The following is an 18,273-nucleotide window of genomic DNA, read 5'->3' on the forward strand; positions in this document are numbered from 1 at the left end:
TGGCACCCCACCCCAGTATTCTTGCCTGAGAAATCCTATGGACAGAGAAGCCTGGTGGGCTATAGTCCATGGGGTCCCAAAGACTCGGACATGACTGACTGACTGAGTACACACATATGTCAATTATATCTCAATAGAACTGAAAGGAGATTCTTTTTCCCATATTGGCGATTACAGAATATTGAGTAGAGTTCCCTGAGCTATAGTGTCCTTGTTGATTATCTATTCCATACACAGTACTGTGCAAACATCAATCCCAATCTCCTGGTTTATCCCCAGAAAGTTTGAAATAATGGATATATGTATATGCATAGCTGAACCCTTTTGCCATGTTCCTGAAACCAGCACAATATTGTAAATCAACCATACATCAATACAAATAAAAATTTAAGTTAAAATAAGCCACAGCCCTATTTTAGAAACAACTGGAATAAAAAGAACAAATAATTAAGGAATTATTTTATCCATCCCAGGTTATTTTCTTGTAAAGGTTGCCTTCTGTGGTTTTATTCATTCCTTCATTTTGGCTTTTGCCCAGGAGCTGGCTTTGGTATGAGGGGCTGAGTGGGGAGTGGGAGACCCCACTGCCCTTTCTGAGTTGATCCCAACCTCAACGGGAACACAAACGCTCTCTTTCTCACCAGAGGGAAATCTGAGGCCAGAATTTCCCGGGACAGGCATTTCACCCCAAAGATTCAGGGGAGAGAGGTTCAGATTTATTCTCTTTGGAGGATCAAGAAGACAGCCCCAGGGAAAGCAGACGCCCCCTTGCCCAATCCGGGTGTGTTATTTTGAAACAGTCAAAGGTCAACCCCAAACTGTTTCCGTGAGGTCACTTCTTGTTCGTCGTCCACGGAGATGTTTGCCCACAAGCGGAAGTAAAAGCACAAAGGACAGAAAGCCCTCAAACGGAGAAAAGAAAGCCCCGGAGAGCCAGCCCACATAGTTTCCATGTCACAGTCCCCACAGCTCACATTCTGTTCCCGCCGATGAGGAAACAGTCTAATGTACAGTCCTGTCCCCTCAGCTATTAATACCTTGGAAGGCGTCCAGACCCACACGGGTACTGGGGAATCGTCTGTCCTCAGCAATTGCAGCAGCGTCTACATGTTTTCCTTCTATGCCCAGGCCTCCGTGTCTCCTGCCTGCCTGCCACGTGTGAACCGTCTAATTTTCCAGTCACACATAAGCCCTGATTAGTGGTGATAAGGACCGAATATTTTTTTTTTAACGAGGCTTAAAAAACCACAAAGAACTCGGAGTTCCAAAACACGCCATTAGCACTTTCCAGTCCTATTTTAGAAAGCCAACAGGAAAAATGTAAAATGCAATGGGTTGGGAAGGTTTTTCATCAAAGTAGCGTTGTAATTTTAAGTGGGAGTTTTGTATTGAAACCCCCTGATGGTAAGCGTGATTAAGAGAAGCTTGGCTTCACTGTTTACAGCAAACCTTGATTAAATACAACCAAGCAAATAAAACAAACAAACAAAAATTTGTTTTTCAAGTTCCTTCCAGAATGTTCTGTGGTCCTTATTACCCAGAAGAATTATCTTGGAGGTAAAAAAAGGAAGGCTCCACGGACCTGACCATCTGCCTCGGGGCCCCTCCCTCCGTATTTGCTTCAGTCCTTGGCCCATCTGTATAGTTTGGCTTCTCTGGTTTGTCTTTTGAGTTTCAGTTTTTCAAAAAGCAGATACCACGCCAGCTTATTTTATGTTCAACATCTCTCACTGGGGGCTTTATTAAATGCTAAGGAATAATAAGGCTTACAATTGCATTTTGACTCCCTGGTATTTTTTTTTTTTTTCTGAAGAAAGGCTGAACATCATGGGTCTTTATTTTCCTCTGAGCCTTAGGTACTCGGAGGCCCAGGGCATTCAAAACGGGACCACTTGGGAGGGGGTGGTGACTATACACCTGACCTCCACAACCCATACCCCTGTCTCCTCCTGCTCCTGATTCTATAAAAGTAGTAGGCACAGGGCAAGTATCATGTAACCAACATCAGAAAGGCAAGAAGAATTCATCTGTCAAGAGAAAATCTGTCCTGACTGCATAATGGTCACAGCACAGCGACTTGGAGTCAGCAGGGGAGCTGGCTGAGGAAACAGCCATGGAGGCGCCCTCAGGCTGCAGCTCCGCTCTTCCTTCCCCATCCTTCTCCTCCTTCCGCCTCCTTTTCTCTTCTTCTAGTTTTGAATGAAATAGGAATGGTCCTGGGTGGGGTGGGGAAGGGGGTCAGAGGATGTTTCGGGGTGACCTTCTGCTATAAAATGTTCATTCAGAATGACCTTTCTGAGACTTCCCTGTGGTCCAGGGTTAAGCGCCTGCCCAGGTAGGGCGCACGGGATCCCTCCCTGGTCCAGGAAGATCCCCCAGGCCGGCCGCAGAGCAGCTGAGCCCGAGCTGCCACCACTATGCAGCGTGTGCTCTGGAGCCGGGGCTCGGCAACAGCAGACGCGCCCGCAGTGAAAAGGCCGCAAACCAGAATGAACAGCAGCCCCCGCTCGCCGCAGCCAGAGAAAAGCTTGCAAGCAGCAATGAAGACCCAGTGCAGCCAAAAATGAGCAAATAAACAATGACCTTTCCAATTTCAAGAACCGGAAATGTGGCTTTGAATTCAAGTGAACGAGTCTCCCGCACTCTTCACTCTTCACCTGGTAGAGATACCCGGTCATTCATGACTGCTAATGATCTTGTGTTTTTGTTTGCTTGCTTGTTTTTTACAATGAGTTCCAGGAACTTGCTGAGTCCAAGTCAGCAGAGGAGACAGTTGGGAGAGGAACACGGGACAGGGCAGGGGAGACGGGGTGTCCTGGAACAGCCAGGGAGTGTGGACCCCCAGGGGAGACAGGAATCTTCAGTCTCTCGCTGCTGGGACCCTCCCCCGTTACTGACAGGGGCATATTCAGGAGAAACTGACCCACTTGTCATGTAAAGAAAAGAAAGCTGATGACCACGGCCTTGATCCCACATCCACCCGGCTTTCACTGCAAAGGATTTTTTTTTTTTTAATGCTCTCATCTATCAGAATTTCTCATTCCTGCCCAACGCTGCTCCTCTACTCCACTCTTTTCTTCATCCCTCCTTATTCTCAGCTCTTCAAAGTTTAACTCTGACACTCCTTGAGCCTGTAAGGATCCAGGCACAGTATAATATGCTTTTGCAACTCTTTAGTATTCTCTATATTAATGCCTTAAGTCTGGTGAGGCCAAAACGGTGTCTCTTTGTTTCACGTCTTTTATTCAGAAAGCGAGAACTCAGTGGACACTTTTAGTCTGACTGATGGCCTAGAAGCTCGGAAAAGTCCGGCACATGCCTTGCCTGGTGCTGTTTGAGCAGGTGCCAGATTTAGTCTGACTTCCTTATCTATGGAGCCAGTGGGATTTGTTCAAAGCAATATTAGGCATTTTCTAGATCAATATGGGTAAGTGTTCATTATTAAAAATCCCCTGAACACCACCTGCAAATCTGAACTGTTGATTTGAGGAAGCTAATTGGTTTCTTCCAAGTTCTCTGAATTAATACTGGCATTATTTTCCAAGTAAAACTCTGTCAATAGTTCACAAGGGCATTTTATGTGCTCATTACAAGACAGCGAAAAAGTGTAACACATTTGAGGTCACTTAGTTGAGGGAAAGGGTGCAACAAGAAAATCTGGGCAATCAGAATGACCAGACCACAGAGGATTTTCTTCTCTGACAACAGGATTTAAAATATCGTATTGAAGATACAACAGACATGCAGTTGGAAAGGATCAGAGACTATTGAAAGATACATTCCCTACTGAACTGTCAACAAAATTGTTTCCTCCCTCACATTAAAAGTATAACGTGTGGTTCAGTTAAAGGGCCTGAAATGCGGTACAGTGATTAAGAGGTACCTGTTAGGAACCTAGTCAGATTTAAGAGAGGGAAAGAAAATTTTAGCTTGGAAAGGAAAATAGGTAGCATTTACTTGATTTAAACTATGAACTGTAGCTTTATATATCTTCTTCCTCCTTCACCCAAATTGCCAAAAATAAAACATTATTTTGAGCAAGAGTTTTGAAGAACAAAAGAAAACCAATGTTGCCTCTGTAGGAAGTCAGGAGTTGGTCCTAACTGAGACTACAGGAGCTTACCCTCAAGGCAATGGCTGGAGTCTGTCCTGAGGATGCTCTGGGTCATCTTCAGTCCTTACATCTTGCAAGTTTCAAGGCTAGAAGCAAGACCCAAACACCTTGAGAATATTTCTCACTGCAGATGGATTGACGCAGTTTGCTAAGTCAGGAACAAAGGGGGTTTTTGTTTGCTTATTTTTTACATGGAAGTTCTCTCAAATTTGTTAAGCTAAATAGTCTTTCCAGAAAATGACCCTTTGTTTTTAGGAAACTTACTCTCTTCCCTGGCAGCTCAGCTGGTAAAGGATCTGCCTGCAATGCGGGAGACCTGGGCTCGATCCCTGGGTCAGGAAGATCTGCTGGAGAAGGGATAGGCTACCCACTCCAGTGTTCTTGCCTGGAGAATCCCCTGGACAGAGGAGCCTGGCGGGTTACAGTCCATGCGGTTGCAAAGAGCTGGACATGACTGAGCGACTAAACAGCAACACAGTAGCAACATTATTTATAACAGTAAAACATAAAATTCTGACCACATTTACTTTAAAGTCTACATATTCAGATCAGCAGAGAAGAAAACATTTTAGCTAAGTGTTTGATTTGAATGAAATTAATTTTCATCATGGAGGGGAATTTTCAGCCAGGTAATCTGTTACTTTAAAATAGACAGCTAAAGCAACTTTTCAATATGTAAGTTCTTCCAAAAATCAGAAAAAAAAGAACATATATGGCCTGTTTTGATGAGGTTTCAGAGGCAGCCAGACCACAGGCACGTGGCCCTAGGGCTCTGTCATGCCTGAAAAGGTCCTCCAGGCCACGTGAGGTTCTCCCAGAGCCCCCCTTTAAAAGTCTATTCTGCCCACCAGAGTTCAATCCCCATAGAGCAGCTAGGCTATCTAACCAAAACCTATTTCTAGTCTATCTCGTGGATTGTGTAGTAGGCAAAAAGATTGAAAGAGAATATGCATTGTAACCAAATGATTCAGCACAGATGCACAGAAATTTAGCAGTGGAAGGACCTAGAAGCTATGTCACCTAATGCCTTCATGACACAGACAAGGAACCTATGTTGGAAGAACCTGAGACTTCTACAAGGACAGAACCCAGCCAGGCAGCTGCTGGCACTGACCTCTGTACCCAGTTCTTTGACTCTTGGTTCTGAGCCTAGCTTCTCTCCCTTTAGATGGAACATTGTTGTAACACAGTTTGCAGAGGCCAACAAACAGACTCATTACAAACCTGACTGAAATATGCATTAGACTTCGAATAAGCATTCCTGTCACTGATGGACATGGGAAGCCAACTTTTTGAAGACTTAGCATAAGCTAACAAGAGACGGATTCCTAAAATAGTAAGAGAAGGAATTACTTAGATTATGTGAACCCCAGTTTTCCCATTAATTAAATGAAGATGATAATAGACCCATGCAGGATTACTGTGACCCCCATCAAGCCTGTAGCTCTAAGGAGGCGCCACCCAGCGCTACAGTCCTTACCAGGTGGCGGAATGAAAGCTTCCAGCAGGTGCTGGTGCAGCCAGAGGCCTTGAGAGTTTCCATGTGAGACGTGGGGACTCACGTAGTGCTGTTTTATCACCACTTTCAACTTTAAATTTTGGCAAACATCCTGGCAAACAAACTCCCAGTGATCTGCTTACTAAGCCGCTGATATAAACACATTTTCTAGTGAAATCAACATCATGCATCTTCTAGAAACATAAGTCAACCAAACCCTATCTTGTTTTCCTGCCAACTGAATTGCCACAACAAGCCTCCATATTAAACCTAACTGTTTCAAGGTGGCGAGAAACATCATTAGCTCAGGCTCTTGCAAAAGGAAATACGGGCTTCACCACGGGGATTCTGTCGTGGAGCACTGAGTGAATGCCTGGTGTGAAAAAGCGTACGACAAACAACACAAAACTCAAAAAACAGCAGAAAGCAACACTTCCAGCGTTGTGAGCTACTTATATGATATAAGCACAGGGGCGAAAGGAGCTCAGAAGAGACACCAAAATTTACCCTTTCTCGGCTCCTTACTCCCCTAGCTTTAGTTTTGCTTTCTAGTGGCAAGCATGCATTTTTTTTTACGTAGAAATAAATAACAAAGTTACAAAATACTATTTTGTGTGTTAGTTGCTCATTCACATTTGACTCTTTTCAACCCCATGTACTGTAGCCCACCAGGCTCCTCTGTCCACGGAATTCTCCAGGCAATACCAGAGTGGGTTGTCATTCCCTTCTCCAGGGGATCTTCCTGACCCAGGGATCAAACCTAGGTCTCCTGCATTGTAGGCAGATTCTTTACCTTCTGAGTCACAGGGGAGGCCCCTAATTTTTTTATATACCCACTAAAATAAATGCTATATCACAGGCCACTAACACAATTTTTTTAGCATTTTATATGCTCATACCTACAAATATGAAATTTGTTCCTCCTTTGAAAAAAACACAATTTTAATTTTGTGGTCATATGGAGCTTTCCAAGTGGTGCTAGTGGTAATGAATTCACCTGCCGTTGCAGGAGACCAAGGAGACACGAGTTCAATCCCTGGGGCAGGAGATCCCCTGGAGGAGGAAATGGCAACCCACTCCAGTATTCCTGGCTGGAGAATCCCATGGACAGAGGAGCATGGTAGGCTACAGTCCATGGGGTCACAAAGAGTCGGACATGACTGAAGTGACTTATCCCACAGGCAGGATTTAGGTAAGCAATCTGAAAAATAGAAAAGATGTTTGCTAGATTCACAAGTATAACAGAGGCTATGATTTAACATTTTTTATTAGATTTAGTTATGCTTTGCATTAATACTTTAAAATTGTGAGTGATAAGCTAGATCTGGACAGAAAAGAGCTTCAACAGAACTTCTGTTTTCTCAGGGTGGTGTGTGTGTGTGTGTGTGTGTGTGTGTGTGTGTGTGTGGAGATGGAACAGACAGACTTCTTTCCTGGGGCACTGAGTCTGACCCATATTTGACTGTGCTAAGGCAACCTGCTGAGAGTTAAAATGTGTCCAACCCTTTGACTTTCCAAGTCAGACAGCAAACAAACACGATGGGGTTACATCAGCGAGTGTGTTAGGGATTCCTGCGTAAAGGGACATTCCTAACTACTCGGATGGGGCATGAACTCCAGAAAGAAGCTGTCATCACCAGTGACAAATGTTTGTTACGTAAGCCGCTGGGTTCCCTATAAAGAAAGTGAACACCAGTGCATTCCAGGGTAAGCAACCCAAGGCCTGAGACTGGAGTTACCCTGGACCTTCCTGACTCTTTCCACCAGGGTAAGAATCCGCTCTATAATGAAACGGAACATCCACGTTGGCACAGAACTCCACGAGAGGATGTGTGAGCTCACATAGTTCACATTGCTCAGAGGACAAAGCCAGAGGCTCGCTGAGCCCTCTGACTCTTTGGAATGTCGACGTGGCCTATGAATCACCTGATGGGCTCTGCCTAGGTCCATTTAAAGACATTATGCAGAGAAACTCCATCTGCACATCACTGCCCAAAAAGGAGACTTTTCTCTTCCAAAATTAAGTGAACTCCCCACCAATTTCTTAGCAGCAAGTGTCACGACTACTGAATGTGAGATAATTCACCACGTGTTCGGTCCTTGTGGGGAAACTAGAGGCTTGCAAAGTGCACGTTTCCGAGAGACAGAAATCCTATATGCTACACTGTGCCAGACAGGTGACCTAGAGAAACGAACTTCTTAATCTCTCTGAGCTCTCATTTCCTTCTTTGTGAAGGAGTCCCTGAATTTTCCTTCCCACAGGAGTTCCATGAAAAGCAAAGGAGATCATGTATATAATAGTGCTTGATGAAATCGAATGCATATGCGTTTCAGTCGTGTCTGACTCTTTGCGACCCCTGGACTGTAGCCCACCAGGCTCCTCTGTTCACGGGATTTTCCAGGCAAGAATACTGGAGTGGGCTGCAGTTCCCTCCTCTAGGGGCATCTTCCTGACTCAGGGATTGAACTCGTGTCTCTTATGTCTCCTGCTCTGGCAAGCCAGTTCTTTACCACTAACGTCACCTGGGAAGCTCCCCTAATACATATAGGCACAACAATGAGAAAAATTACTGTAATATTTTTATTATCATAAAAGCAGGATTTTATGCAGAACTAAATATGCAGTTGAAGACAAGGGATTAATGAGACTGTCCAAGAGAACTTTTAGTGTCAGCCAGAAAGAAATACAAGCCACGAGGTAGACTAATACTTAGGAACAGGACCGACCCAAGGGCCAACAGGGCCTTCCCTGGTGGCTCAATAGTAGAGAATCTGCCTTCCACTGTAAGGGGTGCAGGTTCGATCCCTGGGTCGGGAAGATCCCCTGGAGAAAGAAATGGCAACACACTCCAGTGTTCTGGCCTGGGAAATCCCATGGACAGAGGAGCCTGGCCGGGTCACAGAGTTGAACATGACAAACTGGCAACTAAGCAACAAAGGGGAGTGGGAGTGATGGGTAAGTAGGGGGTCTCGTGTCAGGGGATCTGGTGACTGTGGGGTGTGGCTGTGGGATCGCACAACGCAACGGCAAGTAGGACAATCACTACTGACTTGAAATCTTCAGGTTTGGTCTTTAGGAATCACAGCTCTGTTTCTGGTAACTAATTTTTCTCCTGGTCTTGAGCCCCCTGTCCAGCTTCTCCACATTCCCAGTAATTTTAACCTGGCGCTTGACATTGTCTGTATTGTCCAGCGCATGGATTCTGCTGTCCTTTCCAAAGCACTGGGCTTCGTTCTGGAAGGCAATTAATTTGAACACTAGTTTAACCCTTCTAATTCTTTGTCTTTAATGCTTTGTTAGGGCTTAGAGTAGCTTTTTTTCAGGGCTAGATAGTCCTACTCCTGATGCACGGCTCTTCTGGAGCCACTACTGAATGCCATGTGGGTTCAGCAAGGTCTTTCCACTCAGGCTGGGTGGGACTCAAATACCCCCCAGCTCTCTGTGAACCTCAGTAGGTTTTCTGTTTGTAGTTTCCTGGTGGTGATCTTTCTTTAATAGTTGTCCAGACTAACACTCAGACTCAAGGGAAGCTCTTTCTCTGCATAGCTCCTTGTCCCCCACTCTTCTGTCCCACAAATCCCAAGTGTGCATCGCTTGTGAAATGACCCGGGAACGAACAACTTCAGCTTCCCAAACTCTGATCTCCGTCACTGTGGGGCCCCGCTCTCTGTTTGGGTTCCCATTCCTGGGCCAGGACCCAGAAGAATTTTCAGGCAGAAAGCCAAGACATCAGAAAGACTTCGTAAGTGTCTTTCCTACCGTGGATTATGTTCCTGAGCTATTGTTTGTTTGATACTGAAAGCCATGCATTTTGTATAGGCTGTGTATCTGTTTATGGCTAGAGGGCTAGTCAAGGACCAGAAATCAGGAAACAAGCAAGGACCACTGGACTCACGGACAAAAAATTCACCATTCACCTTGAAGAGGTTTTTACTAAACTGGTGACTCAGTGGTGAAGAATTTGCCTGCCAAGGCAGGAAATGCAGGAGATGTGGGTTCAATCCCTGGGTCATTGGGAAGATCCCCTGTTAGAGGAAATGGCACCCCACTCCAGTATTTTTGCCTGGAAAATTCCACAGGCAGAGGAGCCTGGTGGGCCATAGTCCTTGGAGTTGCAAAGAGTCAGACATGACTGAGTGAGCACAGTGGGTAAATCTGAACAAAAATGTAAGGTTAACAAGTGCACTAAATTGAAGCACATCAAAGATATTAATTCATGTATTTATAATAATAAATCTCATTGGCCATATTTAGAGGATGCTAGGAAAACAATTCATTATTTTGAAGAATAGTAAGTAAGATGATATAGTCAAGCACTTTTATATTCTGAAAGGATTCTACCTGAGGGTAATTGAATAATATATGAGGGAAAGACACATTATAGACAATAAATTAAAAAGGAATGCTCAAATTAGGATATCACCATATTGCAACCTCTAAATTACTTTTAATCTATTCTAGATAGGTTATTAATGGCAGCTCTCTTTACAAAAAGAAATGTAGCTGGACTCCATGTGCCTCCTGACAGACTTATATAATACGGCCTATGAGATGTTTTTGCATAAAAAGTGGGATAAATAAAACTATCATCCAAATCTCATCAAAACTCTAGGCCTAACGACCAATTTACAGAAAGTACGGGATTCAAGGAAATCACTCAGCTGGTATACAGCAAAACGTAGACTGTAAAACATCTTTTTAGGACAAACATCCCAGATTCTTCAGCAAATACGATGCAAGAAAAAAGGTGGTGCTATATTTTTATTTAGACTCAAAGTTCAAGCAGGTGCAATGATTGTAACTGGATGGAAATCCTGACTCAAACAAACTGTAAGAGAATAAAAAGAGAGAACTGGGAACTTGAGCACCCCCAGGCTACTTAATAGTAGTAAGGAATTACTCTCAGTTTCTGTATGCAATAATGGTATTGAGGTTACATTTGTAGCAGTCTTTCAGAGATGCTCATTGAACTATTTACGGAAGGATTGATATGATATATGGGATTTGTTTCAGAATAATCAGGGAAGGGGGTACAAGCTAGAATTGGAGATGAAGTGAGAGACTATCCTCAAGTCAAGTTTCGAAGCTGAATCATTAGTCTGTGGAGTTCTTCTAATACCTTCTCTCTCTGCTTCTTAGCGCTTCGCAATTTCCATAATAATTCTTTAAGGAGTGCCTTTAAAAGTGCCTTACCATTTTGATATATGGCAAAACCAATACAATATTGTAAAGTTAAAAGTGCCTTACCATTGATATTAGTTTAAATAAAAGAAGTTTTGAGATCAGTAGCAATTTACAGATTTCTTGGTAGTAAAAAGATAGTTGAGAGCTAACAGTCTCTAAGTTTTAGAAGGGAAGAAAGAAGGAAGGGACAAAGGAAGGAGGAAAAGAAGGGAGGGAGGGAGGCAGAGAAGGAAGGACACCAGGAAGGGAAGCATGCTCAACACAGAAACCTTGTCAGTTTGTGCAGTTCTAAAGGCTCATGAAAACAGCAAGTGTAAGTCACCCCAAATGACTGCAAATTATAGCCAGTTTTAAAACGTTTTTACTCATACTTTTGATGAGATGCCCGAGAAGAATAGCAAGAAATCCTACGTAGAAGGGAGAATGTGTGGGTGGGTGCGTGCTCAGTCACTCAGTCATGTCTGACTCTCTGCGACCCCAAGGACTGCAGTCCGCCAGGCTCCTCTGTCCCTGGGATTTCCCAGGCAAGAATCCTGGAGTGAGTTGCCATTTCCTTCTCTGGGGATCTTCCCAACCCGGGGATCGAACCCAGGTCTCCTGCCTTGCAGGTGGATTCTCTATTGCTGATCCACCTGGGACATTCAAAGGAGGGATAGCCCCAGAATTACTTTTGATAAGCTCTTTGTCATCCCCCAGCCAGAACGGACCCATTTTTCATGGGATGTGGTCTCCTGGGGGTGGGGGACAGCCCCCTTAACCTGCTGCCCCCTGGCGCTTCCTGCCTGTACAGCTTTGCCCCTGCAAAGGGCCCCAGCTGCTCGTCTACAGTGGGGTGTGCTGGGTGGAGTCCCACTAGTCACGTTCCACGGGACCAAACTCTCATCTAAAACAGAGGGACTAGCATCCCCACACTGCTGGGATCAGACAGCACCGTTGTCTTCTAACAAGATCACACGTGGAGAGGCTACCCTCTCTAATTTGTATAAAGACCCCTAAAGATGCTCTGCTTTCCCTTCTGGCTGAGTCTCTAAACTGTTAGTGTTACCATGATCCCTTGATTTTTAAGACAAGAGGGTTTCTAATCTCGCAGACCTGGGTTTGTACATCAACATCCTGGGGTCAACCTTGAATTTTTTCAGCCTATTTTGCTGTACTTTCTAAAGTTCTACAGATTAGATATTCAAAATGATTAACAATCTGGTATTTTTAAAATATAATTGGGAAAATATCCCTTGGCTCAATTATAGAAGACCAGACCATATATGCATTGGCAAATCACTTAACCTTCTTGACCATCAACCGGGTTTATTGTTTAAAGAGGGTCAGGATCCCTTGCTTATCTCTTAAGACTTTTATCGTGAGGATGTGACCACGTGGACTTGTAATTACTGTTGACGTGTGTGACATTGTGGACAGTGGCAGGCGGACGACAAATATCCAGTTGGTGTTTAACGAGCGCATTTGATAACTGGCATGATTGAGCAATTCCTGTGTGGCAGGAGTTATCAGCAGGGCTTTATGTGTATTGTCGTTTAATCCCCAAAGAATCCCATGAGAGAGTGTAAGCATCTCTTTTTTTTTTTTAAAGATGAGAAAACCGAGGCCATGAAAGGTTAATTAAATTGCCCTCATCTCACTGTTGGTATCACTAGCGAGTGATGGGGTCAGAATTCTTAGCCAGGCAACATGTGTTAAGTGCTACATGCTACTAAGTATTTGATTATTGATATTTATTAGCAATCAATATTTACGACTGATATTTATGTGTAAGAGCTAGTAGGACAGAGAAAGGAAAGGCAAGCCCAGACAGAAACAGCTGAGTACCCAGTTCAGGAGCAGCTTGGTCTGTGTGTGTGTGTTAGTCATTCAGTTGTGTCTGACTCTTTGCAGCCCCATGAACTATAACCCTCCAGGCTCCTCGTCCATGGGATTCTCCAGGCAAGAATATTTGAGTGGGTTGCCATGCCCTTCTCCAGGAGATCTTCCCCACCCAGGAATCGAACCTGGGTCTCTTGCATTGCAGGTAGATTCCTTACCATCTAAGCCACCTGCCTATTGGGCAATAAAGATTTGTGAAACATGCATTAAGAGAAGCTGAGTACAGAACATGGAAAAACAAAAAAGAAAAAGGACCACTTTTACCGTCCCAAATACTTGACATCCTTGTAACTATCAAGTCACCTTAACAGAAGAAAAGCCCTGAAGTTACAAGAGAGAATTTAACTTGTTATTTTTCAGGCATCTTCCTTGAAGGAGACACTTTCACAACCAACCCAAGTTTTATCTGGATACTTTTTCTAATCATGTATAGGGACCTTTCAAGGAGCAATGGTAAAGAATAAAATTTTTCCATTGCATTGTCTCCCAGGGATGTTCTGACATTCCCTATAAAGTCCATCATAGGCAGCTACCCACCAGACTCTTTGTGTGCCCTGAAAGATAGGTCCCCCACTAGGTGAGAAACTGAGTCTCATTCAGGAAAGAGCTAGAAGCAGCTAACACGGTGCCATGTGCAGAACTTGCTTTAACCATCAGTCCTTTCCCTTGGTCCTTGTTTCCATGATTTTTGGCATCAGCCTCTCCCTCGCCCTCAGCTCCTCCTTCCAGTGTTGCCTTTGGAATTGGGTCCACACCGTCTGTCACCCCTTCCTTTGCTTTCCCAGGACCACTAGGCTCATTTGGGACCCCAAGCCCCACTCTGGGGCAGCAGTGGTCAGAGGCTCTTCAATCCGCATCCCTGAGGAATTGACCTAAGGCAGCCTGCTAGGAAAAACTAGCCAAAAGCAGACGTGATGAGTTCGATTTGCTGTATCTGATACTCGACCAAGCAATGGGCTGCAAACAAGGGAGAGATGATTGACACTTACCTGTGGAATCCTGATGACTGATTATGTTAGGTCTGATGACCAATTGTGTCTTTAGAGAGTAAAACATTCTGAGTCCAAATAAAAATACAAGCAGGTTTTTGTCTGGCAACTTTGTGGGGAAGCAAAGAAAACATCCTTAGCAAAGGAGAGTGCAGAGGTGGACAGCATCGTTCCCTCCAGGGAGAGAGGCGCGTGCGCCACCGGCAACGCTGGGTCCTGGTGAGTCCGCTCTCATGGAGACAAATGCTGGGTCCTGGTGAGTCCGCTCTCATGGAGACAGAGGGCCATGTTCCTCTCCTCTCCTCCCAGCAGGTACACCAGCAACAGCATCTGCTGGGGCAGGTCTGACACTTCAGGGTTTTGCAGAACGTGAACCTTCATATTCTCTTCTCTGAGAAATGGCCCGATAAGCAGGAAAAACACTGTCCCGTAAGAACCCCTATCAAGGGGTTCTAACCCCAAGGGCTTCCCTGGTGGTCCGGGGTAAAGAATCCGTCTGCCACTGCGGGGGACATGATCTGATCCTGGTTCGGGAAGATCCCACATGGTGCTTAGCAGCTAAGGCCGAGAGCCTCAACTGCTGAGCGCGTGTGTGGCAACAGCTGAAGCCTGTGCACCTAGAGCCCATGCTCTGTAGCAAGAAAAGCTGGTGCAATGAGAGGCCTGCACGGAACAGCCAAGAGGAGCCTCGCTCACCGCAGCTAGACAAAAGCCCACACAGCTGTGGAGACCCACCACAGCCAAAAATAAATAAATAAGTTTATTTAAAAAAGGGAAAACAGACTACCCCCAGAGCTCCAACCAAGGTGACTGGTTCAAGGGGGGAAATTAAAATGTGAATCAGCTCCAGTCAAGTGAGACCATGTCCGTGTTACTTAACTATCTGGAAACTAAGTAGGCAAAGCCCAACCTGGATTATTGAGGAAGGAAGGAAATCCAGAAAGCCAGCGTTTTGCCATGATTATTCAGAGAAAAGAGACAGGGATGGTGATCAGTCTTCAGCTCCGTAGTAAAGCAGTGACCTCGGTGGTCAAATCAGGGTGGCCAGATGTCGGGCCTGGACCCCATTCTCTTCCCGGCCCTTTCTACACTAACCTGGCCACTTGGAGATTCACTTCATTGCCGTGGTCACTGCCAGGGTGCCTCCTGTCCTAGAGGGGCACCAGGAAGGGAGGGCGTGATATTTCCCTCTACGCACTCACATCTCCCACTGTGCATTACTGTTTTGACATTTACATCGGTTCCCCTGAATCCAGACCATCATGGGATGACGGACAGATCTGCTTTCCCGGGAGTTCAAAGCCAAGGGTAAGCCCCTGAGCACAGTGACTTTATCTGGGGAAGGCCACCCTCTGAGGTTAGCTAGGGTGCGTGGATGCCTTTTCCAGCAGCAACAGGTAGCATCAGGGTCTGTCAGACGGCGTTTTTGCTCCATAAACTTGCCAACCAGCGTCACCACTAGGCACCTCTTTCCTTACACGAACAACAGTGGACTGGCTTTGATGTTCTCAGAGCTCAATCCCCGTGAGGCGCTCCTTCGGAAACACCATTGACTTTCTTGTCTCTGTCTCTCTCTTCTTTTCTTGTTTTTCTTTCACATGTCAAAAAAGCACAGTCTCTTGCAAAACTTAGACCTCGGGGCTTCTGCTTGGGTTTGACACACAAAACAAATGAACTCTTTTCAGCTAATTGATCATGTCCTCAGCTCCCAGTGGAGTGCGGGGTCGTTTATGCATGAGAAAGTCTGCCAGTCTTGACAGGAGGCTGTCTCTCAGGTAGGTAAGACACCTGTGATGAAGTGATCCATTGAGAAAGCCTATTTTCCTGCTGCATAAAAACAGGCCTGAAGACAAGACTACGTGAGCTGTCAGAGGCAGGCCTTCTGAATGCAATTCCAGGGAAGTGACATGCCACCATCATTCAAGTTAATGTCTATTTGTGCAATGATATTGTTGGAAATAATCGACCAATTCATCAAAAGAGAACATCAGACTTTGGAGGAGGGGAAGGAGTGGGCTTTTTCAGTTCTAATGAAATAAACGACATTTCTGTTTACCATGTGTCAGCTTTAACTAGTCAACAAACACTCGTAATGATTTCCAAATTTTGAGACATGCTCCAGTTATAAGGATAAGCAATTTTTTAGATTTATGGACAGAGTGTTTCTCCCATGAACATTCAGCTTTGATAATTATCAGGAGGACTATTTGTTACGTCTCAGAAGTTAAGTGCATGATAAATGGAATGCCTTTTATTGGCTGCAATTTTCCAAATGGAAAGAAGGCCCGTTTCCTTGAAAATCAACTCAAATGCATTAATAACAATTGTAGAGTTTTTCAGGGCTGCATGTTGATAGTAAGCCTAAAAGTATAGATTGTACGACCTATGTATGAAGATGGCGTTCATTCTCAAAGCAGGCACAACTGATATCAGAATGGTTCCAGCGATCCTGCCCAGGCTGACCTGCTGGATAACAGCTCATAGGGTCAGATATGCCCTGCTAGGAGTCTGGTCAGCATCTCAGCTCAGCAAGCTCCATGGCCACTTAGAATCCCAGCTGAAACCTGGAATCCCAAGAATGTGTTTGCATTATCCAAGACTCTCCCCTCATCTGGGGTCCACCCTGGGATTCCATTCTAGTGACTTTATGGAATGCCACTAATCACTCATTACTTAGTTCCCAGGATCCGCTTAAGAACTTGTTTACTTGTTAACAGAGGGGGTGGGCATCTAGCCTTTGGAGTCAACTGAATATCAAAACTAAGATAAACTTCTCTGACATGCTCAGAGTGTTCTTGGACTGTTGATCTGGAGGAAATCAGGGGATCAGGGTTGCCATTCTGATTCTCCAAATAAACGCAGGGGAAGGTCATCCGACAGTCTGCCTGGGAGCCCTGCCTGCTTGTGAGTCCGTTCACAGTCCCCGACTGGTCCTGAGATGGTGTTTTTGAGTGCGTTTGCTGAATTGAGTAAGTACAGCTTGGGTTTATACCCTTTCCTGCCAGACATCTAGTTCTGAAAAAAATCAGAAGCCTGTGCTTCAGCCATACAAAGCTAGTGAGACACTTCCTGCTGTGTTGGGAAAAGATGTCTCTCACCATAAGATTGCCATTAACCACTCTCGGTGGTCAAGCAAAGCTGCAGAACAAAGACCCCCCCCCCCCACACACACACACGCACAGGTAATCTTTTGCAGTCACCACAGGTCACACAGAGTTCATAATATTTCACCCACATTGTGTTTGCACTGAGGCTTCCCTGGTGGCTCAGACAGTAAAGAATCTGCCTGCAATGCAAACTACCCGGGTTCGATTCCTGGGTTGGGAAGATCCCCTGGAAAAAGGAATGGCAATACACTCTAGTATTCTTGCCTGGCGAATCCCATGGGCAAAGGAGCCTGATGGGCTACACTCCATGGAGTTGCAGAGAGCTGGACATGAATGAGCGACTAATATTTTCGACTTTCTTTCTTCTTTAATTTGCAAGAAAATGCCTGAGGGACCACACATCCTCATGGACCTAGAACCTCTGAGCCCAGATGTTAGGTGGCTCGTGTGTGTGACTGTTTTTGTGGGGACAGCTTCCAGGATGAGGTCTAAGAACCATCCTGTATGATAGATTCTCCAATAAACACAGTCAGGGCCTGGTCTGTGCATCTTTAAAGCCCCGCAGCCACTGGGTCACGTGTATCAAACAAACTAGTTCATCTCCAGGCAGGGAGGGCCTTGCGCTGCATTTACTAATTTTATACCAAGAGCACCAAACGATGTTGTCTAGGGAACAGGATAAGAGGATGGGGGCTTAGGAACTGGGAATTTCATTCTGTCTCTCCTGCTAATTCTCCTGTGACCTCGGCCCAGCCCTCTAAATTGTTTCTATCTGCAGAGTGAAGATAATGGACAGAGGCCCCCCCATCCCAAAGGAGCGCTGCAGATTAATTAGGCGGCTCATCTGAGATTCACAGTGATGTGAACCCACAGGAAGAGCAGTGTGAGAACAAAGACTGGTGGCAGACCCGGGACCACACCAGAGCCGGCCGGGAATCCATTTGGTAACACACCGGAATCGGTTAATTAACTGGCATTAGGAAGGGGCTACGTTTCCCAGGGGTTAATGGAAAGATCAAACTTGCTAGAACGGGCCTAGAGACGTGTGACTCCAGGGCTCCTTTGTTCTGAGAGAGGACTGGGCCCTCAGCACCACACCTCACCTGCGTCTACTTCTGGTCCTTTCCAAAACCTTCTAGAAACCTGAAGCGGGTAATCTGCAGCTGGCACAGTTTTGTTTTGTTTTGTTTTCAGTGAAAAATGAAATCTAATTCTTCTGTGTGTGTATGTGTGTGTGTGGTGTGTGTATGTGTTCGCTAAGTCCCTTCAGTTGTGTCCAGCCCAGTGACCTTGTGGACTGTAGCCTGCCAGGCTCCTCTGTCCATGGGATTCTTCAAACAAAAATACTGGAGTGGGTTGCCATTTCCTCCTCCATGGGATAGTCCCAACCCAGGGATCAAACCTGGTCTCCAGCATTGCAGGCGGATTCTTTACTGTCTGAGCCACAAGGGAATCCCAAAGAGCTTGGGATCTCAAAGAGCTCGACACGACTGAGTGACTCA

The 18,273-nt window shown here is 45.3% G+C and overlaps 1 long non-coding RNA gene across 1 annotated transcript; it reads left to right on the forward strand.

The window, feature by feature from the left end:
* The first annotated feature begins 16,405 nt into the window (after window positions 1–16,405).
* On the forward strand, window positions 16,406–17,993 carry LOC147362063 (uncharacterized). Its single transcript, XR_015137559.1, has 2 exons — window positions 16,406–16,633; window positions 17,550–17,993. It is a non-coding gene; the product is annotated as an uncharacterized LOC147362063 (long non-coding RNA).
* Window positions 17,994–18,273: the final 280 nt, after the last annotated feature.

The sequence above is a fragment of the Bos grunniens genome, chromosome 12 (assembly GCF_055505025.1).
Source record: "Bos grunniens cultivar Pamir isolate PY7600 chromosome 12, Bosgru_T2T1.0, whole genome shotgun sequence".
Taxonomy (NCBI): Eukaryota; Metazoa; Chordata; class Mammalia; order Artiodactyla; family Bovidae; genus Bos; species Bos grunniens.